Genomic DNA, 26,529 nt, shown 5'->3' with positions numbered 1-26,529 from the left:
TAAAACGTCTCTTTGACCATAAAAATATTCTTTTTCTTAACTCTAAATGAGATTGATACAGCTTTCTTTACCAACCTTTTGTTTACATTCTATAATGAATATATTTTAAATGGGTTACTTTTAGTGAGAAAATAGCTAGGTCTTGATATTTTATTTGATTTGACAGTCTCTACATTTTAATTTGTGTTTATATTATTTACATTTGATGTAATTTTTGATATAGTTGGATTAAAATTCACCACCTCAGTGGCTTTTGTTACTTTTCCATCTGTTCTATTTTTCTCTTTCTACCTTTCTTTAGCTTTTGTTTTTCATATTTCCATTTTATTTGCACTATGTGTTATCTATGCCCAGAATTTTAATATTAGTGTTGTTCTTTGATTAACAATATACATTCTTTACTAATCAATATGTATTTTCATGTTGTATTATGCCACTTTCTGAGTAGTCTCAGGACCTTACAATAGTGTGCTCCTAATCTTGCTAACCTTTATACTCTTCTTATCATTATTTTTACTTATAGATATGCTGTGAATACATAAAAAAAATTGTTGTTAATTTTGCTTTGAACTGCTTTTAGATCAGTTATAAATAAGGAAAAATATTTATTTATTTAGACTTTTTTAGCACTGTTAGTCTGGTGTTGCTATAACACAATATTTGAGGCTGGGCCTTCAGAAGGAAAGAAGCTTAAAAGTTTAGAAGCTAGTTAAAAGCTAGCTCACAGCTATGGACATTAAGATCATGAAGCTAATATCTGTTCAATTCTAATATCTGTTCAGGTGAGGGCCCAATGGCATCATGGTGGGAAATGGTAAAATAGGGAATCAGGAAGATGCCAGGCTTACTTTTTTTTTAATTGGTTCTTTTTAGTCATACCTAACATTAGGATTCATTTTTACAAAATTATAAAAGCATGAAATGTAATTTGTTCTAATTCAGTGTCCAGTAATTTCCCTTTCCCTCCCCTTCTCTCTCCCCCGTTCCCTTGCCTCTACTTTACTGATCTATTTAGTTATAGTTTTGTTTTATTTTTAATTAGTGTCTTGTAAATATACATGATGCTTGATATTGTTCCACCATTCTTGGGTGTTCTGTTATAGTCTTTAACTCCCTCTTCACATATTTTTTTCTTTTCTGTTTTTACCGTGTGTGTGTGTGTGTGTGTGTGTATGCACACACTCTTATGTTCAAGTTTACTTGATATCTGTGGACCCACCTTCAAGTTTACTAATGTTCATGAGGTATCTTCTTCTCTGTTACTATGTTTTTCATCTCTAGCATTTCCATTTTAGTCTTCTCACAGAGAATTAGACATACTCTCACATGACAGTCTCTGTGTCTCTGCTGATCACGTTTTCTTCCTTTTCCACTAGAATCTTTAACATTAATCACAGTATTTTAAATTTCCTGTTCAATACTTCCAGCATCTGTCTTTTGGAATCTGTTTCTGTTGGTTGTTTTGACTGTTGTTTTCACTAATATGCTGACTTAGTTCTCTAGGATAAATACTGAGTTCCATGTCTAGTCTTCTGAGGAACTACCATACTGATTTTCACAGTGATTTACAATCCCACCAATGGTATAAAAGTGTTGCCTTTCCCTCACATCCTCACCAGAATTTATTATTGTTTGCAATTCTTCATGGATGTCATTCTTAATGGAGTGAGATAAAATCTCAGTATTGCTTTGATTTGTATTTCCTTGATTGATAAAGATGATGAGCATTTTTTTCAAATATTTGTTGGTTACTTATATTCTGTTGACAAGTATCTATTTAGTTCATTTGCCCATTCATTGATTGGATTATTTGATTTTTTTTCTTTTTGGTAGTAAGTTTTTTCAGTTATTTATATCCTGGATATTGATATTCTGTTGGAAAAGTAGCTTTCAAAGATTGTCTTCATGCTCTTGTTTCCTTTGCTATGGAGAAACTTTTAAATTTGATGCCATCCTATTTATTAATCCTTATTATTTTCTGAGCTTTAGGAATCCTATGGTAAAAGTTGTCTGTGAGTCTGTGTTGGAGTGTTGACCTTCCATTTTCTTCTAACAGTTGCAAACTTTCTGGCCTAATACCTAGGCCATAAATTTTGATCCATTTTGAGTTGACTTTTGGGCAAGGTGAGAGATAAGAGTCTCGTTTCATTCTTCTGCAGTTAGATATTCAGTTTTGCCAGGACCATTTGTTCAAAAGCTGTTTTTCTCCAACATGTTTTTAGTGCCTTTGTCAAGGATCAGATGACTGTACCTGTGTGGGTTTACCCATACAACATCTTTCAGGTTGTGTCATGATAGAGCTGAGGATATTCATATCTCAAAACATCAGCTGAGAACCTGTTATAATAATAGGTACTTAGGAACTGAAAAGCAAAGGAGAAATCACTTATATTAAGGAGCTTGAAAGACAGACTATGACCAAGTGCTGTACTTAAAAAAGAGAAAGAGTAGAGAAAGAAATCATAATTGGAAAAATCAATAAAAGCATATTGAAGAAGATATCATTTGATATGGACCTTTAAATATCACAGTGTAGGGCTGGGTTGTGGGTCAACAATAGAGCACTCACCTAGCATGTGTGAGGCATTGGGTTCAAACTTCAGCATCATACAGAATAAATAAATAAAATAAAGATATTGTGTCCAATGACAACTAAAAAAAATTTAAAAATAACTAAATAAATAAGTATCCACAGTGTAAATAGTAACTAAGAACTAGAATCTGGAGATTTGGGCTTCAGTCATGGCTCTATACTTCCTAGTTGGATAAATGCTTTTCCTTTCTGTATAATAATAACCCCAACATAAGTGAAATAATACAGCATCCTATACCTTTTAAGTGCTCAGTAAATATTACTTAACATCATCATTCACACTGTTTTTATTATCTAACATCAAAGTAGTCTTAAGCCTTGTTCAATGAGAACTCTTTGTATTAGGAAGAAACCCATGACCTTGTTTTATATCAATTGCTGGTGATATCTGGTTCTTTCACCCTAGAAGAATTAGTCTTAGAGAGCCATTCATGATGCTAACCCCCTAGGGGTTCCTGGGTCCAAAATCCCACTTGTGGATGGAAAACTGAAGCCCAGAAAAGGGACATGTTGAACTCTGGTAATATATGAGATTTGATTTTGCTTTTCAAAATCAAATGTAATTTATACAGATATGATCTAGGCAGGGAATAAAATACAATCTAGAGAATCCTGGCTACTCTGTTTTTTCCTCTATGTGGTGCTTACAGTGCCAGTGGGCAAATAGCAGTCTTCATGCAACCAGAGACTTCTGAAAGCATACTTTGTGCAACTAGCATAAACCTCCAATTCCACAATGGTAGCTGTGGTGGATTTTACCCAATGTTTTAATGATGAATGTAATCAGAACATAAAAAGATCTAAATGCCTACTTTGAAGGCATTTGCAAAAATGACTAGGAGGACCCAAAAAAAGCACAATTCAGTTTGTTTCTTTCGCATCTGTGTTTATTTTTCCCCTCCTCTTGTGCATATTGAGGATTTTCTAAAGATTATATTTTAAAAACCAAATAAATACTTTCCAAAATCTTCACTGATGAGGTAGATTACTGTGCTTTTTGTAGATGTGATTATTAAATAATTCAAAGGACTAACCCTGGAGTGACACTTCTACCTTTTTCATGGGTAATTTTTTAAGTTTCTCCCCCATACACAAAAACTAATTATATTTTCTCTACTTTTTTGGTATATTGCATCCAATATATTTTACTCATATATTTAACATACTAGGTACAGGTTTGATTAGAGAAAAAATGTTTACATTTTCTGTGTGCACATATGATACTAGGGATTAACTCCAGCCACTGCCGCCTCCGCCACCTAGGGCCTTGCACTTACTAGGCAAGCAGTCTACCACTGAGCTTCATCCCCAGCTTTGTTTTCAGTTTGAGATAGCATCCCACTAAGTTCTTGTGGCTAGCCTTGAACTTGCAGTCCTCCTGCCTTAATCTCCCAAGTAGCTGGGATTACATGTGTGCACCACTGTGCCTAGTTTCTGTCCTCATTTTTGTGTCCTTTATCCTGTCTTTAAAAAGTGTCAATTAATGAAAATAGGGAAAGGGGAGGAGAGTAAACCCAAAGTAGTAAGGGTAATTATGTAGATAGGTAATTATGAACAGAACATAGCTTCTGAAGCATTCAGTTATTTAGTGTGAAGTTTTCTATTGTTTTCCCCAATTTGTAAGCCAGTCCTAGCAATAGCTGTAGCACTTAGAGCTTAAAGACACATACACAATTCACAAACTGAGTTAGAAAATGATCTTTTTATGCTGAGGTGTATACCTCAGTGGTTGAATTCTTGCCTAGCATGCACTAAAGGTCTGGGTTCAACCCCTAGCACTGCATAAAAATAAAGATATTTGAATAATCAAAATTATGCTTTACACATATTCTTATATGCATGAATATACTAGCCTCCAGTGTGAGGCATACATGGGTGGATGTTCCTGGAATTAAATAGCCAAACCAAACGATTGGCTATTTAATTCCAGGAACATCCATCCATGTATTCAATCTCACAAGCCCATCTAGGTTTCTCAATACTATCATTTCATTCTTTGCTGTGATTGTGCTAAGAATTTTGCATGTATGATCTTATTTAATCCTGATAAATCAGTACATTTGCCATTCTTTCTTATGAAAAGATATTAAATGTCATAATAATCAAAGAAATAATGACATGCTTCTCGCATTGGGGGAGTTGAATATAATGAATAGAGAATATGATTTTTTTATCTCAAATGTATTTTATATCTGAATCTTCCAAGTGTACTCTTTGCATTAATGAAATTAAAGCTGGCCACAATTGCATAAGTAATGGTCAACCATGTTCTTTTTTTCTTCCTTTTCTTTTTTTAATTGGTGCATAATATTTATGCAAAGTAGTGGGTTTCATTGAGGCACATTAATACATGCACATAGCATAATTTAATTAATTTGAATACCCAGGACAATTATTCTTCTTGTCTAATTAATATCAGAATTGAAAAGTTGGTTACCATAAATTGAAAAACTAATAAGTGATAATAAAATTTCATACTAGTTTGTGTCTCCAGAGTACAAATTCTTAATCAATACTCATGTGTTCGTTTATTCATGCTGAGTGACTCTTCAAATGAATGTCCACTATTTGGCGGGCAGAGTTCTAGGCCCTTTTCTATGTGCATTATTAAATTCTTGCCTTGATAACTCTAGACACCACACAAAGCCTGTACTCTGGTCTTTCAGCATTGCCAGACTTTACAAGGTTAATGCTGTTGCATTAAGACCTACTTGAACAAATACACCTTGTTGTAAAGGAAATTCTTCTCTATAGGGATTTAGTTAACAAAGCATTCATTTAATTTGTCCTGGGCAGTGCATCCCAGTGTCCTGTTAGGAGATGCTCAAGGGCCTTTGGCTAAGGGATCATCTGGTTCAACTTTCTCATTTTAATAGGTGAGAGTGTTGCCCTCAAATCTACATTAAGATAGTGTCAGAGTCAAAACAGCTACAATATGTTGGGAAAATTTTTACTTCACTTCACCATTATCATTTCCTAGCACTAGCTCAATTCAGAAGTAGAGGTGAGGGGCTGGGGCTGTAGCTCAGTGGTAGAGCGCTTGCCTAGCATGTGTGAGGCACTGGGTTCAATCCTCAGCACCACATTAAATAAAATGAATAAATAAATAAGTAAATAAATAAAATAGAGGTATTGTGTCCATCTACAACACAAAAAAAAATTGAAAGATAAAAAACAAGTAGAGGTGAAGATCATTAGAATCCTGGGAGTAAATAAATCTCTCCTCTCCTTTTTTACATCCTTGAAGATGCTATAGCCCACTCTCCTCTGGAAATTGATCTGGGTTACAGCATTAAGCCTTTCTGTTTATTTCTAATAACTGAAGTTCTATCCAACTGCCGCCTCACTTAGATTCCATATATTCCTTCCCAAATAAACTAAATGACTTCCTCCAGGTCAAGTAGGATTAGAATTTTTCTGTTGTTCCCCACAGCATTCTTCCCTCTCATGTGGTAGCAGATCCATTCTGGCTTGGGTGAGTTGTCTGTCTATTCTTCAATTCTCACACACACACACACACACAGAGAGAGAGAGAGAGAGAGAGAGAGAGAGAGAGAGAGAGAGATTTTTAAATGCAGACTACTGCATCATCTCCAAGAAGACAGAAACCAATGTGCTTCATCTGTTACTTAGTGTGGAAAGTGAGACCCTGCATTGTTTCTCTCTCAGCCTTGAGAGACAATATCTCAGAGTAGTTGAAAGCAGGGCCCAAAAGATGTCTCTGCCCATGAGCTGGGGGACATTGGGCAAGTTCCCCTCTCCAAGACTCAGTATTCTGTCTATAAAATGGGGATGATGACAACATGTCCTCCTTCCTGAGCTAATTGATGAATAAGTGAGGAAACACATATCAAGCAGTCAACTTAGTTCCTCACACAGACTAACACCTTAATAAGTCCTCATTATTCTCTTCAGCTAACATGCATTGAACATCTGTTAGGATCCAAGCACTAAATAAGTACTTACTCGTTGGATTGATGAGAATTTAGTGCCCCTCACACTTCACTTTGATATTTACCATATGGATCACAAAGCCTTATTATGCTGTTTGGATTTAGTTCCAAAGCCAGCCCTATCTCCTATATCAAAGCCAGCTCCTCGACCACCTGGATAACTTTCTGCCACTGCAATGAACACAGTGATACAATACAGGCTCAATTAGATGTTCCAGGTTTTGTATCTATCCCCCAGAGTATTCTGTGAAGAGAGCAAGATGATTAAGGACTGGAGAACCAGGTAGACATTTGCTTTTAAAGCACTTCAACTTAGACTCATTTCCTTTCTGGCTGATGTTGGTTAAAATAAGTCTGGACTTGAGATTATATATCCGAATCAGACAAAATAACAGGGGAATCTTACTATTAAAAAAAAAAAAAAAAACAGCAGCAGTAATTGACTTTTATGCCTAGGCCTGAACTGCACAGTAGACATGTTAGAAAAAACAAAATTTTATTTTCATGGTCATATATGTTCATTTGGATTTTCTGTTGTTGTGTGTGTGTTTTGAAAGTCGTCTTTGGATAATCATTGTGATTTTCCAAGCAGCTGGCTTCTCCTGGCATTGTTACAGGGTCAGTCCGCTTCCCCCTCATCTGACCATAATGTCATAAAGCACTGGCTGTTCCCTTGGCAACTATTCAGAGTAGACTAGCTGCTTTCTCTACCTCAAGCAGTGTTGGGCTGCAGGCAGGATCCTGTAGGACACAGAGAAGCAGATTTCATTACTGAGGGTGTTTGCATCAACAAATCTCTTGTTTTATTTTCATTCTATTCAGAGAAAAATCCAAGGTAAATTTTATAGGGAGAAAAATGAAAGTACATCATGTTTATGTCATTTTTTTTCCTCTAGTTTAGGTTTGTGCATGTGTTTGTGTGTGTACACGCATGCACATGTAGGTTGTTTTTCTAGTGCTCTGGATTAAATGCACACGTTCTAGGCAAGCAGACTACTGGAGAGCTACATCCCAAACCCTTTTTTAAAGTTTAGTTTAGCTCTTTTCAACTGTGTAAATTTTCCTGCCATTTTGAACCTTTTTTTTCAAATGAAATAAGTCAGAAACTATAATAAAGTATAAAATGCTCTATAGGTACTTTTCTATCTCGTGATCATTTATTTATTTTATTCTCATTATCTAAGCCTGAGATACCGCCTTCAGATCTTCTGGGAAGTTTTTCTGACCTTTTCCCATTTCCACTTCTTAAGTAGGGCAGAGTTAATACCTCCCTCTGAATATAATACATTCGAATCCATTCTCTTAATGAAATATTTCCTGAGATATCTCTTAGTTGCTGCCCCTGTTTTCTGAAGTCCTCTGTCATTTAGATTCAGTGTCAAAAATAATGTTTTTATTTACTTGCCAGGAAGTAAACAGAACTTGAAAGTATTTGGGAAGCCAAGACCAAGTTGCATGAAATAACTAACCCTGTCTTCCCAAATACTGTAAAAATCTCAAATAATCCCCAACATTTATCACAGAACTAAGTACATAATAGACATATTGCAACCTGAATTACTTATAAAACACTGATAAGAATTGGTAAAGGAAAACTTTTATTTTTTTTTTAATTCTTTTCTGTTTTTCTTCTCAAGACTAAGCAGTGTACCCTGTTGTTCCTTTGTCTTTTTGATTGTTGCATGGAAACCATTATTGTAAATAATGAAGAGGAGGAACTTGAAAAGAGAGGACTGTTTTCAAATAGGTTTAAAATGAACTTATATAGAAGCCAATGCAAAATTTTCAGGGCAAATGGGTTCATTTCCCATCTTTTTTTTTTCCTGATAGCTTATATGAATGCCCTGTGTTTTAGGCACTGGCAGCCAGACCAGTGTGTTGGAGAAGAATGTAAAGCAGTTCTACAGATCTTCAGCAGCACTTGCTGATTCCCATGTACAATGGGCAATGACTTGCTGGATGACCTCTCTGAACAAGAGCTAGTTTGAGCCAATGCATAGTTCTGGATGAATGGAAAATCCATTTTCAGATTTCAAAAGGGCTGTGAAAGCACTTAGCTCTGTAGTATAGAGATGTACAAATTAATACAACACACTGGATGCCTCTTCTGCAGCTGTTTCCGATAGGCTGCCAAGTCTTCTCATCCTTCCTGCTCCTGGCAGTCCATCCCTTTTCTAAAGAATATCACACCTTCTTCCATTTTACAAGTATTTTTGCTGCTACTGCTCCTCTCCACCCCAAAATAAAACCCAGCCCTGGCAGAATTCTTGTGGTCTGTGGTATGGGGAGCAGTTCTGCTTGAATTTAAAAGGGTTGCAACTTCACTTCATATACAAAACAGAAATGGAAAACCAGACCCTATGTTTGTTTCAGAGCCCAAAATTCCAAAATCTGTTCTGAAGAGAAGAAACTTACTACAGCATAAGGTGATGTCTGAACTCAAAGGAAAACAGGGAGGGAATTACCTTAAACACCTATGGAATAGTTTTTAGTTTTGTTCTTTTGGAGTTTTAACTGAGCATCTCCAAAGGATTGCCGCTGTTTTTTTGTTGTTGTTTATTTTTAGGAAAAACATCTTTGGGAAGATGGTATGAATTATCATTTGATGCACATCAAATAATGTCCAGAGTGCAGGCATGAGCAGAATCTTTCTTCATAACTAGTGAGAGGCTTATTGTAGGTCAACCAATTAGCCTTGGACTTAAAGAACGTTAGAACTAAAGAGGGCATTGGACATCCTATATAATCAGCCCCTATTTGAAGCAAACAAGCTCAAACAACCACCCAGTGAGAGAAATGAATTGCTCAAGACACGAGAGCAAGTTCATGGTTTTCCAAACTGTATTGCAACCTCTAATCAATGATTTTTTCATTCTTCTCATATAGCTACTAATGTTTGTTTGTAACTCGTATACGGTATGTGTGATTAGTCTATCAGACTAATGTCTCCTCATTGTAATAATTTCAAGCTCTTATGTATGCTGTAATAGTTTCCACTGGTATTTTTCTCTCAAGTTATTTCCTCCCTGGAGTCTCCTAGCAATTTTCAGGGTTTCATGTTTGCAGGTCAACTGAACAGGGGTTCCTCTAAAGCCCTGCAAAAGTATACAGTACTATGAGAATCAAGCTTTCATTAATTTCCAGCTAAATTCTTAACTATGTATATATGAGAGGAAGATTAGGAGAGTGGAAGAGTCTAGGTTTTATAGTTCTGTAGCCCAGGATTTAAATCCCACTTTATTGTTTTGAGCAATGTGGTCTTGTACAAATAAAATTGTTTAACCTCCTTGAGGCTCAGTTTCTTCAAATAAAAAAAAAGTAGGGTAGGTCTTTCCCTTGCAGAATTGTTCCTATTGGATTATACCTGAAGCACCTGACTCTCTATAAACACATAATATTGCATCAGCTTTCCTCCTAGCCTTTTATGGTTCAATCTGTTTTCAGTTCAGCTGGGGTTGTCAGAAGTGGAAAGAATAACTAGTCCCAAAGATAAAGGGTCTGATACTTGTCCTGAGATTCAGTTTGAGGGTTTTTTTCCTTCCTCCTTATCTTTGAACAGTTGTAATGTGTATGTGTTTGTGTGTGTGTTGCACCTGTGTAAGTGTGTATATATAACTTAAGAAGTTTTGCCATCTGTTATTCCTGTATGACTCCATTTGATTAATTGGGCCTTAAATTTCCAAGGACTTTTAAATAATAACCTGAATACCTTCTGTGCCTTGCTGTAGGAACTACAGCAACCACACAACATGAACTTGCCCTCTGGAAGTTCACATAAGGAAGGAAAAATATTTAAGTACATTACAAATAAAAGTTGACTTCAAAGGGAGTTACAATAGAAATATAAATTGGATGAGGAAGAAATTTCCTCCAACTAGGTAATCAGGAAATACTTTGTGAAAGAAGTGGGAGCCAGCTCTTTAAAACCGAGTAGGTTCTTTAATAGGTGTTATTAGATGGGAAGGAACAGGGAGAATAAAGAGTCAATCAAGAGTTAAGAGGTAGGGAAGATCAATACATAGGTGGTAGTCATTCAACCAGTGGGGTGGACAGGCAAAGGACAGAAATAAGCAATTGAGGCAGAAAGGTCATTCAGGACTGGTTCCTGGAGAATCTTGAATGGCAGACCCATGTCTGTTAGTCAATGGAAAGGTATGTGAGCATGATCTTGGTGTGATATGACCACATCTGCACATGAAGTAGCTTCTATGCTGCAAGCCTAGAGATATCATCCTGGGGGAAACAGTTTTGGGTCTGTCATCTGAAAGAGAAGCTTAGTGTCCCACTTGACACAGGTCAGGGGTTTCAGAATTTACACAGCATTTGTGATTTCAGCTACACATTAAATGGTGCACACAGCTCTGGAGCTATTTTCACTGTTGTGTAATAGGGTTAGTTTTGTTTTGACCAGATTCTTCCAAGGAAGTGTGGTAATCACATTTCTAAATTCATCACATTAAGTGCTGTTGGCAATAAATCATTACTTTTATGTGTTAAAAGTCAAAAAAAATTCCCCCTTGTAAATGTTTTAGTATACTTGCTGGTTGTGTGTTTGTGTCTATTAACACGCATGTGGGTGTTGAGCAAAGACCAGAGGAGACACAACCTAAAAATTTCACGTCAAATATTTATAGTTTTCAAAAGTCATCACTGAAAAGTTAAGTGTATGTTTCTTTTTATTTTTTTCGTCTGGGAGCATCCTTTGGTATAACAGGAGGAAAACAGTTCCCAAAAGTTCACATCAAGTATTCTTCCCCCAAAACCTACTTTCATATTTTCTGATGTGAATTATCACATTTCTGTTTGTGTTTGCTGCTCCTCACTCCTCCCTACCCCAGTGTATCCCTGACTTAATTTCCGAAATCTGTCTTATCTATATATCAGAAAGTGCTAAACTTAAGAATTTAAATTCTGTGTTGCAGATACATGGATGTTCAATGGGGAAAAAAAGTGTAAGCTTTTGTTTTCAGTGTTCCTGAATAATCCTTTTTGTTGTAATTAAATATATTATCACCTAGTCCACTTAGCTGAATTCACCCGAAATACTTTCATAAAATCAAAACTTAATATTTCCTTTGACTTTTATAAGAAGTCAGCATAAGAAACTTATGCACGAAATGTGTCTCTAGGGGTTGGGGCTGTAGTTTAGTGGTTCAGTGCATGCCTAGGGTTCAATCCTTAGCCCCCAAAAGAAAAGAAACAAAGAGGGAGAAGAGAGAAAAGTTTCTATGAAACTGAAAATGTGTTTCACCAAGTCAATGTAATCTTTTAAACATGCAAGATAATCTCCTACTAGAATTTAGTTCTAGGCTTCCTTAACAGACATTATCTTTTTTTTTTTAATTTCACATTATTTTCATCTTTGTCCTGACTACCAGAAACCACAAGCCTAAATTTAATGTCCGGTTATAATAACCATCTTTTTCTTCCATTCTTCTCTGTAGACTTATTTTTTTCTTTCAGATTTTAGTTGCAAGAATTCTAATGAATGTGACTTTCAGTTACAATGCAAGTCACACTCTCTTGAAAGTATACATTTAAGTTAAAGAAGGAACTTAATTGAAAAGAAATATGTTTTAAAAGCAGCAGTTCTTAGTGATAGCTAGATAGAATTATCTGGGTGGCTTTTAAAACTCTGTTACTCTGGCAGCATCCCCTGACCACTGAAATCAGACTATCTGGAGTGGGACCAGTCATTAGTATTTTGAAAATTCCCCAGATGATTCCAACACTGACGTTCATTGTTTTAAATATTTTTTAATTATTTTTGCAGAAAACATACCCCTGAAAGGATAAAGAAATTTCAGTTCACTTGTAATTTATTCATCATTCACTATAAACATTTAAAATAACTAACCTGCTAATCTACTTCTTAGACATGTATTTACACACTTAGGTACAACTTGATTATTCTATGAGTCTGTTTTTATTCCAAATTTATTTTATTCCCAGAGACAATTTCCCATGTGCTCTTAGAAATATTCTCTCAGAACCCGGATTTTTATATTTACATAATATTTCTACTCATGGTAAACTCCATTATTTACCCTTTTCTCTATTTTTAACCATTGAGTTTGCAGAAAATATCTTTAACTTTGGGGCATTAATACATTTTTTATCTTGCTAATAAGTTGTGATCTATGGGATCCTTTTAATGTAGGATGAATTTTATCTGTGAGAAGGATACTACCAGCCCCCTACAATGCTGTCTGCTCCCTGATGTCTCATTTATCTCTGGTATGTAGAGAAATGACTATTTTCTACTCTTCCTAAAGTCTCAGAATGTAATAAAGAACTCTCATAGATTTTATAAGCATTGGCTTTGTTATTGAAAGGGTCATTAACAGTTGACCAATTTATCTTGGAAATGATTGAGTCCACTTCCTTTTCTGAAACAGAAGGAACACACAGGCATGAAATGGTGATAAGGACTATTTGAGGTGAAGTAGAAAAATACTGGGGAATGTGGCATATGAACACTGTCTTCTCAGATACAAAAAACTGAGGCCATCTGCTTGGGCTAGGAGAAGAAAGCCTAGATTTGGAGACTGGAGGCCTCACAAGGATCTGAGATAAACTCCAAGAGAAAAGGATGAAGAGAGAGTAGGAGCAGTATATTGATGAGAGCACTGAAATTCTGTGGGGATAACGGGTTGCCAAGTGGTACATTGCACATGTTGACAGGATGCTTGGAGTCTGCTTGGGAAGTATATTAGTCAGCTTTCCCTCACTATAACAAAATGCTTGAAATGTTCACTTATTAAGAGAAAAGGTTTATTCTGGTTCACGGTTTTGGAGGTTCCAGTCCATGATGGCTTGGCTCTGTTTCTTTGGGGTCTTTGGCAAGGCAGCATTTCATGGTGAGAGCGTAACTAGCTCATCTTGTAACTAGGAAGCAAGAGAGGAAGTGGAAAGGCCAGAGACCCACACTTCTACTTGGGGGCACACCTCCAATGACCTGTAAGCCTCCCACTAGACCCACCTCTGAAAAATTCCACCACCTCCAAATAGCACCACCAAGACTTTAACACAGGGGTCTTTTAGAGGCTTTCAAGATTCAACCTTAGCAGAAAGTAAGGCAGAAATAAGACATCTCTGTCACCATTCAGGGTACTATAGGATTCTACTCTTGTTCATTCTACTCTGCTCATTCGACACAGACTCATAAGCTCTGATTTCTGTTCTTGTGACCTTACAGGTTCAGGTGCATGGATCATTTTTTAGGCCCTTTTATAGGAACTGGGCAGAACTTGTCATTGTGCCTGGGACACAGTGGGCATTCAGTAGATGTTTGTTGAATGAAAGAAGCAGGCAAAATCACAGCTTTCCCTTCTGGTGATCTGCTTTATGATACAATTTCCAGGAATGCATTGTGTCTAAAATTGGGGACCATATGTACAGGAAATTCTTTCTTATGTCAGCATGAAATCCCTCCAAAGTAAATCCCCCTTCATAGATTTTTGTTTTGTTTTTGTTTGTCTTTTTTTTTTTTATACAGAAAACTGTAAACTTTATACTAGGGTAACTTTCTGGGGAGGGGAACAGTCCCTTACAAAAGGCTGGTCATGGGATGCATGACATTGCTTTTTCTTTGGAGATAGACTTGCACATTTCCTGATTCAATTACTTCCTTCCAAGAACCCTATTTAGAATTCCTGCCAATATGTGAGCCACAGAGGAAGAAGCCAAGATAGCAATCAAGGTAATAGGGCAAAGAGGTGTGAAACTTCTCAGCCTTCCTTTTTCTTTTTTTATCTTTCCTTTTTTCTTTGTTTCTGATGCTGGGGGGTTCAAGCCCAGGGCCTCACACATGCTAGTCAAGTGCTTTACCACTGAGCCTTATCCTCAGCCCCCATCTCCGCCCTTCTCAAAGGAATAAATGAAAATAAATGTTTTCAGGATCAGAAAGCAACTTCTGATCCCTCGTGCCAGAGACAGAGAGGCCACTGACTGTGCAGAACTTGGCCTTTGTCCTCTGAAGGATCCCTTCCTAATGCTGTGTAGGGTTGGGGGCTCAGAGGGCTGCAGTGGGTTTATCTTGCTGTTTGAAAAAGCAAGTACATCCAAGCTTCAGTGCAAATCATTGTTTTAGGGAGGGTTCACCCAGGGATATTAAACAAAATGGTATTTGGATGGAAACTTGGCATCCCAGTTTGGAAACATTTTTTATTGGGTACAGATTTGGGGGCGGGGGGTAGGAAAAAACAAACACAACTTCTATGTTGTAAATGTTAATAAAAAAAGAACAAGTAAAACAAATTAAAATGTTTTGTTTTGCTGAGGTTTTTTTTACATTCCCATGACTCTAGAATACTTTTGGATTTTATGACAATCTATAACTGCTTTAGAATAGAAAGACGAAGAACAACTGAAGTTAAAATAAATTCAGACAATAACAGAAGGAAGATGTAGAATTCTAGTGGTCTGTTGTTAAAGATTCTAGTGGGATGTTTTAACATGATTTTTATTAGTCCAAAAAGATTATGCTATTAATAGTTATTTTTAACATGTGATCCTCAAATTATGTCTTCAACTTGCCAATCCTGTTATTTGTCAGTCTTAAACTTTTATATTCTTGCCTGTGTATATCTGTCTGATCTCTGTGGCTGACTTTTTTTGTTGCTACTGTTGCCGGCTTGCAAACCCATTTGATCTTAAGCATACTCTACTACCAAAGTCATTAATTTTAAGAGGGAAATAGGAGGTTAATGGTCATGATTTGACTCACAGCAATCTATTTGTGTCACACTTTCATCTCAGAAATGTGTTTTTAAGTGGAAGGAGGGCCAGAATAACAATCACAAGGGTCATATTATAATTGTGACTACAGTGAGACTGGATGTAAGACTTCTCAGCAGTAAGTAGCCCTGTGTTTTGCTCTGAAAGTACATTCGCTCCTTTTCTGACAGGTTTGAAGGAGGTGGTACCTGGTGGGAATAAAATGAGGATACTGGTCTAGATGATCTAGAAACATCTGCCCAATATGGTAGTCACTAGCCACTAATTAAAGGTAAATAAAATTTGAAATTCAGCCTTCACACTTAAGACTCATTTCAGTCCACATTTCACTCACATGTTGCTTGTGACTACCACACCAGACAGTGAAGAAGTATTCCATTATTGCAGAGAATCGTGTGGATGGTGCTGATCTAGAATGATAGCCCCTTCCAGGAGTCTGGGAATTGTGGTTGGAGTTTAGAAGGTGTTTCTTTGAGTTAGGCTCTGAGCTGCTAGGCTTAGTACAGGCCTCAAAAACCTCTGGCTTGCCTTGAGTCACATGCAAGACTGTGAACCTGGCATAGAGGAGAGAGTGGCTATTTCCTGCTGAATAGCATGTCAGCTGCATCACCACAGATGTGGAATCAGTGTACGTGCTTATTCTGAATTCTGTAAGAATCATTTCTAAGGATCTTATGTCCAGTGTCATCTTTAACACATTTATCTAGCTTCGTTTGAGTTCCAAAGTGAAACCTCGCAGTCTCCATAAATTTAGCCATCAAAGGCAAAGGTGATGATGACGTACTAGGCTTTAGAAGCCTAATGTGGGGGAGAGTAGTGGTACTGGGAATGAGGGGACAGGGGACATCTGAGAATTGAGTTGCTATTATGGATTGGAAGAAATTCATCCTAAGTCACCAGGAGCAGCTGCATCCTTAACAGAAGACATTAATCACTTCTGCTTCTGGTTTGCTACCCCATAAACAGAATTCTCTGTGCACATTCTGTGTGCATTTCTGATTTTAGAAGTTCTTTATGAACTACACGAGCACGTAACAAAGCTATAGTGGTAATTAGTAATATCCTGGTGTTTGTCTTATGGTGAAGTCATAAGTGGTGGCCATTTATGCCACCTTTGTGTTCTCAGTCTGATCTCTGTATAGATGCAGTAGCCCAGCCTTTCTCTGAGTGTATGCATGTGTGTACGCTCATGCACATATATACATGCTCATACTGGAGCTCACATGTGTGTGAAAGTAAATTTTTTCTTCATTCATGGCAATTTGGCCTCCTTTTTTCCAGCCTAAACAGGGTTATTTCAAATTGCAGTTCTGCCACAGCATAGATGGCAGGTCTTGGCAAACTGCTGCTTTTTTTGTGTGTTTTAGTATTCTTATCTACAACAAGGATACTAAGAGTTCCTATAACAGAGTCAGTGTAAGGATTAAATTAGAATTCTAGTATGTGTGTATACAAATACATACATATTCATGTATACTCATTAACACATATGCCTATATATATATACATCTGCAAATATATACACATGTATATACATATATCTTACTTAGCATGGTTCCTGGTTCATTATAAGTGCCATTCAAGTATTAACTGTAAATTAGTTGTAATTGCTTGGCCACTGGCATGCTCAGTAGTGGACATCCAAACATGATCATTGTTATTGGGCTTCCCAAACTCCTCAGCAGTGTAAGGAAGCCTTGCCTGTATTTTTCTGGGTATCTATGGCAAAGACAGCAAGGGAGGCTGTCAACTAAAGCTATTCTAGACCCCAGGCTGGACAGGCAAGTTTTCCAGATGACACTTTCATCTTTTGGAGCAAGGACAGATAAACTTTATTGCTTTTCATCTCCCAGAATCCTGTGGCCTGACAAGCTGAGTATGATAGCAAGATGCGTTCATTAGATTCACACTTCAAACACATGTGTCCTGACTCTACAAAGTGTGAGCGATTTGAGTTGAGCCTTTATCTTGCAAGATATCCACTCAACCCTTGAGTTGATTGGGTGCTGCCTTCAGAACTAGTTAACCTCAAAGCCTCACAATACCTCCTTCTGAACTTCTGTACCATGGAAGCTTCTTTTACCACCACACTGCAGTACCCCTCCTCATAAACAAAAACACACCTCCTACATACACACACACACACACACACACACACACACTCAAACACACATACAGACTCACACTCACTCTTGCTCTCTCTCCAACTTATGTGTGTCTTATTTATTTATTTATTTAACTATCTATCTATCTTTGCCAAATGCTTAAGATTTAGGGACCTTGGAAATCTCAGCTCCTCCCTTGACTAAGGCTTAGAGATGTCCTGTTCTCATGCTGTTGAGGTTGATAGAAAGAAGTAGGGCACGTTTTCCTTCCATGTGCTGCTGAACTCTCAACAGAATGTACAAGATGTTTTCTGGTTGCCAAGGATACCTGGTGACATAATCATACCTAGCCTTTCTTTCCTCTCTCCACCCCCTCAGCCTCTCCTCTCACCCTCCCCTCCCCTGGGTCTTTATGTGCAGCTCTATGTAGAGTACAAGCTGTACTCTATAGCCTCTCACTTATTTTGGATCAGGAACAGCTGCCAGAGGACTGCCTGGTGAGAACGGTACACTTGCAAGCACTTCCAGACTCTCCAGTAGACAGGTTACCTCTGGAGAGAGAACAGCTCATGTTTTCTTATACCCTGAAGGTTTTTACCTTTTTGCAAATGGATCCAATTTAGGTTTGGTTTGGATAGGGGAGCTAACAAAATATGCTTTGGTTTTGCAAGTGTACTTACAAGTAACCATGCCATCCTCATGTGGATTCTTGTTCCATTATCTTCCAGCAGTAATTAATCCAAGGTTTCATCTGGAAAGTTCTACCCTGTGATTAGTACTGCATGGTCAGTATGTCTTGGGGTAGATATTTTACTCGGCAGAAGACTGTAGACAAAATGGAATGTGACTTAGTGTTCAAAACACATAGTATTATCTATCAAGAAGTATCTAGATAGGGTAGAGTACACTCTAGCCCCACTGTGGCCTGACTACAGACTCTGTTTCCCACTCCCTACTCCCTTAGCAATAAGTCTTTCATCATCCTGTCTTGACTCACCTTCTCTGGAATTCCCAGAATTCCATCCTCTTTACCACCCACCACCAGCTGTGTCCTATTCTTTAAGACCCACTTCAAATCTCCCTTCCTGGGAAAAGGTTTTGCCCTAATAGTCCTGGAGGAAAGAGTCTTCTCCTGTGGACTCCCTTTCTCATTGCCATCCCTTTCTTATGTCTTCCTCAATCCCTTTAGTTTTCCCTCCATTAATGGGGATCAAACCCAGATATGTGTTCTTCTACAGAGCTACATCCCCGTCCCATTTTTGAAATATTTTTTGAGACAAGAGTCTTGCTAAGTTGCCCAGGGTAGCCTACATCCCCGTCCCATTTTTAAAATATTTTTTTGAGACAAGAGTCTTGCTAAGTTGCCTCAGGTTGCACTCCTCCCTCCACAGACACCCAAGTAGCTAGGATTGCAGGTGTGTGCCACCACACACAGCCTCAATCGCTTTCTGACTTATGTTTTTATTTTGTTGTTATTTTGAATTCTGTAATACCAGATACTAAATTGCATGATAATGGAAGGGTTTTGTCATATCTCATATTGTCTCTTCCAGATCAGATTTAGGGCAATTCCTCAGGCAATGTAGCTGTTCAAAGAATACTTACTGAGTAGTTGAATGAATAAATAGCAGAAACTGTATGTTGAAAGCTGGTGCAAGCAGTTCCGTTGACTGAGCCTGTTGAAAAGAAATGGATTGCTCAGGAGATCCAAAGAATTTAAATATTAACAGAATGGAATATTAAAATTGACATGAATTTTAAAACTGTCTGGCCACTACCAGCCCATCCATATCATCTTCATTTTCAAATGAGTAAACCAAAATTTAGATGCAACTCTCCTGAATCATAGGAGTGAGTGAAAAATAGTGGTATAGCTGAATCAGATGGTGGGTCTGTACTTAGTTTCTTGAGAAACCTCCATACTGTTTTTCATAGTGAAAAAACTTATACACTAGATCTGGAATCCAGCCCAGCATTGTTTTTCCCCCCACTTTCATTGTATTTTGTTCATTTAACATTTTTAGATGGCTTCAGTTATACTTATTCATGAATGTATAATATTCCAATGATACTATAAATGAAATTTTTACAACTTGATTTTTATTATAAATATTAACTCATGTTAACTGTATAAATTAGTGGGTTCTACTGAGACATTTCCATGTGTGCATGGATCATATTTTTTTAAAAACATCAGAAATTCATTAGTTGCTCAAAACATTACAAATGTTTCATATTTTAATCATACCCACCTTCACTACTACCCTCCTTTTTCTTATCCTCCCTCCCTCCTCCTCCCAGTTCCCTTCTTCTTCCCTAGGAGTTATTCTTCTGCTTTGGGGTTATTTTTATTTACTTATTTTTATTCCCACATAAGAGAGAAAACATATAATACTTACCTTTCTGTGTCTTGCTTATTTAGCTTAACTTGATGACCTCTTATTCTATTTTCCAGCAAATGACATTGTTTCACTCTTTCTTATGGTTGAATACTATCCCATTGTGTATATGTGTATATGTATACACACATATACACGTCTATGAACACACATGTGCCACAGTCTGGCTGGGCACAATTCAGGAACCACTTGTCAAAAGAAACGAACTTTATTTTTAGAACACACGGCACCACACAGCTCCTCAGGAAAACCTTCAGAGCCCAGATGCCACCATGGGCTTCCCACAAGCCTCTCAACCTCCCCCACTCCTCCTGCTCTTGAGGCCAATTGGCTGGGTTGCGTGGGCGGAGCCAAAAAAAAGTCCCCCAATGAGCAGCTCCGTGGTCTGAAAGGGCAGGGAAACAGCCCAATGAGCATCACCGCAGAGGAGCCAGTTGGTAGCTAGAAGTTGCTGGGGCCGCTGTGAGCCAATCATCAGCTGGCAGCTGGAAATTTGCTGGGGCCCCTTCGGCTGTGGCTCTCAACACACATGTATATATGTATACACACACATGTACATATGTACCTTCATATACACATACATACACACACACGTATATATTAACCTCATTTTCTCTATACATTCATCTGTTGGCAGGCACCTAAGCTGATTCATAACTTCACTATAGTGAATCATGCCATAATAAAGATAAGTATGCAGGTATATCCTTTGTATGCTGACGTCTTTTCCTTTGGCTGTTCACCCAGCAATGGTATAGCTGAATCAGATGGTGGGTCTATACTTAATTTCTTGAGGAACCTCCATACTGTTTTCCATAGTGGACATGCTAGTTTACACACCCCCACCCACCTTGTGTCACTGACCCTCTCTCCCTGCATCCTCTCCAACAGTTGTTATTTTTGTATTTTTTTGATAATAGTCTTCTACTGGAGCGAGATAGAATCTCAGTGAAGTTTTCCCTGATGGATAAATATGTTGAGCATTTTTTAAATATATTTATTGGCTACTTGTGCTTCTTTTGGAAGTGTCTGTCAGATCATTTGCCCATTTATTTAATGCATTTCTTCTTCCTTTGATGTCCCATATTTTGGTCCTTTATATATTCTGGATATTAATCCTCTGTCAGATGAAGAGCTAGAAAAGATTTTCTCCCATTCTGTGGACTGTCAATTGTTTCCTTTGCTGTGCAGAAGCTTTTTAGTTAATCCCATCCCATTTGTTGATTCTTACTTTTTTTTCCTGAGCTATTGGAGTTCTGCTCAGGAAATCATTGCCTATACTTCTATCATGTAGTGTATTCCCTGTGTTTTCCACTAATAGTTTGGAAATTTCAGGTGGTTTGTGAAGGTCTTTGATCCATTTTGAGTTGGTTTTTGTACAGGGTGAGAGATATGCTATGGATATCCAGTTTGCCTAGCACCGTTTGTTGAAAAGACTGTCGGTTCTTTTGAAGCAAGGTTAGAAGAGTTGTGGCACTCACATTACCATGACCAAGACACGTTTCAGGAAGACAGTTTCCCATTGCACAGCCTATGACCCCAGACATTTGTATGTCTGCTAATATAAATAGTTCAGACAAAATAACAGCAACTTAGAAAAAAACTTGATGACTTCCATCATATGGTTATTCTGCATAGCAAAGTAGAAACCTAGGAAGAAAGTCTACTCAGTACTATACTGGGTAAAAGACAATGACTTATGTTCAGACTGACAAGCCATTTGCAGTACAAAAGGAAGTAGTATTTGAAGCTGGCCAACATTCCCACAGCTCACCAAGGTGGGGGTGGGTGCTGGGAATCCTGCAATCCAGCAATAGGAGACCATGTCAGGAGCCAAGTGGTGGGTGGGGGAGATTCCATTCCTCAACTATGTAATAGAGCATCACATGAGTGAATTCAGAGCTTTCTGAGCTGAGTGCCTAGTGGAATGTGGACTGTAAATCTCTCATCATCCCCTTCACTGACCCATGTACAACCCCTGTTCCTCCCATTTGCTACCCAACCACCTGCTCTTCCATCCTTCTTTATCTGGATAACTTTTTCCATTCTCTTACCTTCCTTTCTATCTACCTTTTTATAGTGCATATCATCCCTCTCCTAAATATTTCCACCTGACCTAATTTTTTCTCTAACGATGAGACAACAGGAAAAAAATGATCTCTTAGCATTTATTCATTTATCCAGCCAGCAGATATTATCAAGCACATACTATGTTCCAGGCACCATTCTAGTTGTTGAGGATGCTGCAGTGAACAAAACAAATGCCCCTGTTCTAGCAGAGCTTACGCTTTAGCCAGCAAATGATAAACAAAATATTTCGTGTCATAGCATATTGGAAGGTCATAAGTGCTATAGAAAAATATGATTGTAATGCATTCCACTATTGTCATGTATGTAAGAAATAAAAAAGAAATTAAAAAAAAAAGAATAGTCTAGAAAAAAGAAAGTAAAATAAAGTGCTGGATGATAAAAGGATGAGGATCTCAGCTCCAGAGCCAAACAGCCTGGGCTGGAATTAGAATCTCAGCCCCTTCCTTTCCAGTCATGTGACCTGTACAGGTTCTCAGAACACACTGGTCCTCAGGAAATAAGGGAAATTGGTATCTCCTTGGGTTGTTGTAGGGATTAAATGTGATGATACATGTAACACACTCAACACAGGGCTTGTCCCCTGTTAACACTTGATGATTTTCAGTTCTTCTTATTATTAAAGTTGTTTTTAGTATATTATGTGTATATATATGTGTGTGTTGTATATATGATATTATTATCTAATATTCCTTTTTTCTCAAAGCATCTACATTTTCATCTTTTTCTCCTACTACGTGGTGCAATTTTGAAGAAAAGAACCACATCCTGTTTGTGTCTATGCTCTCCATACTGCCCATCATGTAGAAGATTCTGAATTAGAAACAAATGGGATTCCCCTTTTCTAGGCACAATAATCATATGTTAATGCCAGTTTTTAGAACCCTCCCGGAATTCCCTCATTGTTGTGTCACATGGAAACAGGGCTGCATTCTCTTCACCTTCTCTCCCTACCTCCTAATCACCCTACCTTCCAAAGGAAGGTAGGGTGCCAAATCATGGTCCTTGTCTCACTGACACATCCACAGAAGCTTTTCATATATCCACTTAGTGTAGATCCAGTTAACCCCTGGAGCTTTGCTCCACTTGCACACTATCTTCACCCTGTCTGGTAGGAGTCACTCATTTCCTTCCCAAAACCTCTATGCAGGCCCCCATAACACCAGTGATAACTGTTCTACAAGTTAGCAATTTCTAGTTGAATACCTAACATCATGCCTTTTCCCTGTTGATCTCTGGAATGACCTTGTTAGTTACAAACCTCTAGTATTCTCATTTGCTTGTTATTACTAAGAAAACAGAAGCTCAAATCAGTATAATGAAAAATTCAAGTACATGTGACTAAAAGTGGCAGCATTGACACCTGGATCTGCTATCTGAACCCATATCGTGGCTTGAGAAAGTTCATGCTTGGCAGTTAGATGACCTGAATTCTCACCCTAGCTGTGCTAGTTACTCACCATGTGACTCACCATGAGAAGTGCCTTAAAGCTTGTCACTTCTATAAATTAAAGTAACTCTTGCCTGCCCTGACTTCTGGGTATAGTTTGATGATTAAAAGACAAGTAAGTGATTGCATTGATTAAAAAGACTATAGGAATGAGGAACTCTCTTTTAATGATTTAAACTTATAGAATAAAAATTAGAGTTTATACAACTCCTGGCATCTAGATATATTTTTCAAAATACCCCACTTCCTGATAAACATGCTTGGGAAATAGGGGAGAAGGGTGTGTTTCTGGGCAAATTCTAATACACTGAGCAAACTCCAGAGGTCTGTACATCTACTTATCAAATTCAGTGATGCTAAGAACTGACATGTAGACTTGTCTTATTATATAAGAAGACCAATATTATGGGCCAAATTCTTTGCAGACTCCAGGAACCTCCTGGATTATTGTCAAACTTAGTTACTTCACAAATCATTCATTGGGAATTGGAAATATTATGAAAATTTTGTGGAATGTCAAAATTATAGGTACTTAATAGACTCTAAGGTATTTAATAGACTCATGGAAAAAATAAGCTGAGTAATATTTGCAATAAATATCTGTGCCCTGAATTATAAAAGTAATCTGTAGGTAGACACTAAGATTTCTCTATTGTTATGCTCTCCAGAATCTACCAGGAGATTTTGTCAGGCAAGAGCTCCATATTTTAATGGATTATGATCCAAATCATCAGAGTTGGAAGACATTGCAACACCACTATAGCTGTGAGATGAGAAATCTGCAGTATCACATAGTTAAACACCTATCTGAGGGCAAAATCAAGGATTAGTGCTCAAAACATTTCAGTTCCAGCCTTCAATAGACAAGGGAGTTTCCTACTAAAAATCTGAACAATTGCTGAGATTCCTGAATCTTTTCAGTCTGAGCAACCAGGTCTTATTCCAGTCCCACCTGCCTGGATTTAAAGCAACATTTTTGAGACCTATATGGGTACATAGGTACATCCCCTCTCTTCACCATCTGACCAGGACACACTTTCAAAATAGGGAATTCCAAAGAAGATAACCCTGAGAAGCCTGGCCACCCACCTTTTTAGTGTTAGATATATACTAACATTGATAGAATGGAGACCCAGGTCGGAAAGATCTCTCAATATTCATAGTTTTTAATTCAACTTAATTTGAGAACTGGAAATTCTGGATATGCCTTGCTTGAGATCACACTGCTAATCCATAGAAGAACCAGATGAGAACTCACATCTAATGACTCTCAGTCCAAACTCTCCCTCCATGATAAATTAGCCATACTTTCTTTAAACATGAGATAAATTAAGCTACATGGACCTTGATGTGTATTATAAAGACGACTAGTACAGGGGTGGGGTTGTAGCTCAATGGTAGAGTGCTTGCCTCACACATATTCGATCCTGGGTTCGATCCTCAGCACCACATAAAAATAAACATAAAACTAAAATAAAGATAAAAAAAGAAGACTACTGCAGGCCATTTAGTCTAATAAGCCCTCATTACCTAGATATGCATTACTACCACTTCCCCTCAGAAAAATAAAGGAGGATCTCATAAATATGGTGCTAAATATGTGTTTCCTGATGGAAGGCATAATATTTTTTTTAGTTGTCAGTGGACTTTATTTATTTATATGTGGTGCTTAGAATTGAACCCAGTGCCTCACACATGCTAGGCAAGTGCTCTATCACTGAGCCACAACCCCAGCCCAAAAGGTATAATATTTATTCTAAAACACTGGAAAGTCAAGGGGAAAAGGACCTTGAGTTTTCTACATTGACAGTTATGGAGGACAGGCTCTTGGGCAACCCCAAATAATTCTACCTCCTGGTGTTTATACCTTTGTATAATCCCCCGCTCCTTGAGTACTGGGTGAGCCTGTCATTTGCTTCAAATCAATAGAAGAAGGCAAAGGTATCAAGATATGACCTAATTGTGCTTACATTACATTACATAAGGGTCCATCTCTACAAACCAGAAAAAGAGACTACCTGGGAGTCTGGTGGGAGAAGCCCATGAGGTGAGAAACTGTGACTGGCCTTTAGGATCAAAAATGCCTGTAGCTGACAGCCAGCCAAAAGTCTGGACCCTGAATTATATGCACGTAAGGAAATGAGTTCTGCCAACAATCTGAATGAGCTTGGAAACAGAGACTTCCCCAGTTAATCCTCAGACAACAGTGCCTCTCTCAAGTCATCACCTTGACTGCTGCCTGTGAGACTGATCATAGGACCTAATGAAGCCATGCCCAGACCCTCAGGAATGCAGGATAGTAGATGTGTGTTATGTTAAGCCACTAAGACTGTTAAGCAGCAATCAAAATTTAATGCAATATACCCTTTACTATTTTCTAAACCAATAGTATTTTGAAAAAAATCCCACCCAACAAAGGAGCTCCCTTTATTATGTGTTCCAATTATGTGGTTGGTCATTCAGGGTCTGGGGACTACCATTTTACAGAATAGTCATTTCTGTATTAAACATGCGAATTGTCAAGTTCAGCTCCACTGTGGGTAATGCACTCTTCAGAGGCAGCCCAGGGAATACCCTGAATTCCTCGGAAGACTGAGGCGGGACTCCTTATTCTTTTGTCTCTTAACTACCCCACATGGCTTTCTAACAGTTGTGAGCCTGCCTTCTTTGTGGCCGACTGGAAGAGAATGAATGTGACAGGTTGATAACACTCGATCTCTTGCTCCCAGTTTTACCACTTGCCAGCAATATAAACTTTTACCCCATTTAAATCAGTTAATGAGCCTTGCTCTATGTGCTTTCCCTACAGAGTTGTGGCCATCAAGTGAGATAGCGTCTATGAACATGTTCGTTGGCTGTAAATCAGCAAATGATGGCAAATTATTATAATTATTAAAATAATAGTCATTTGTCAGTAAATATTTGTCAAAGCTGGTCCACGATGGAGACAGGCTCTTCAAGGAAGCTGCTGATGCAGAGATAAGGAGGAGACCAGCCCCGGTTTGGGATTGCATCACTGGCTCTGTATTCCCAGTAGCACATTTCAGGTCTTGCTTCAGGAATTTGTTTTTTGTTTTGTTTGGTAGGAACAAGCAACCCCTGGAGCCAGTTATGTTGTCATCAAACTTAGTTGGTAATTAGGCTCCAAAGCAAACCTGTGGCAATGAGACAGCGTTGAAACATGAATCCCTTCCCACAGGTG

General features: G+C 37.9%; 1 protein-coding gene and 1 long non-coding RNA gene across 22 annotated transcripts in view; one reads left to right on the top strand and one right to left on the bottom strand.

Moving 5' to 3' along the window:
• LOC124105465 (uncharacterized) overlaps window positions 1-20,072 on the bottom strand; it is a 33,480-nt gene extending 13,408 nt beyond the window's left edge. The window contains exons 1-4 of one of the 2 annotated variants that reach the window (XR_006855735.2): window positions 19,790-20,072; window positions 18,996-19,066; window positions 18,071-18,215; window positions 4,560-7,287 (exon numbers count right to left, since the gene is read on the bottom strand). This is a non-coding gene — a long non-coding RNA (uncharacterized LOC124105465). Of the gene's footprint in view, window positions 1-4,559; window positions 7,288-18,070; window positions 18,216-18,995; window positions 19,067-19,789 lie in introns of those variants that run through there. The other variant, XR_009228472.1, reaches the window with a different exon arrangement.
• Lpp (LIM domain containing preferred translocation partner in lipoma) overlaps window positions 1-26,529 on the top strand; it is a 663,875-nt gene that overhangs the window by 589,403 nt on the left and 47,943 nt on the right. The gene's annotated exons all lie outside the window — the stretch shown is intronic.

Source organism: Marmota monax, unplaced genomic scaffold (assembly GCF_021218885.2).
Source record: "Marmota monax isolate L192 unplaced genomic scaffold, Marmota_monax_Labrador192_F-V1.1 WCK01_AAM20220418_F8-fsc00100, whole genome shotgun sequence".
Lineage (NCBI taxonomy): Eukaryota > Metazoa > Chordata > Mammalia > Rodentia > Sciuridae > Marmota > Marmota monax.
The sequence above is the reverse complement of the archived record's forward strand: the minus strand, read 5'-3'. Positions and strand labels throughout refer to the sequence as shown.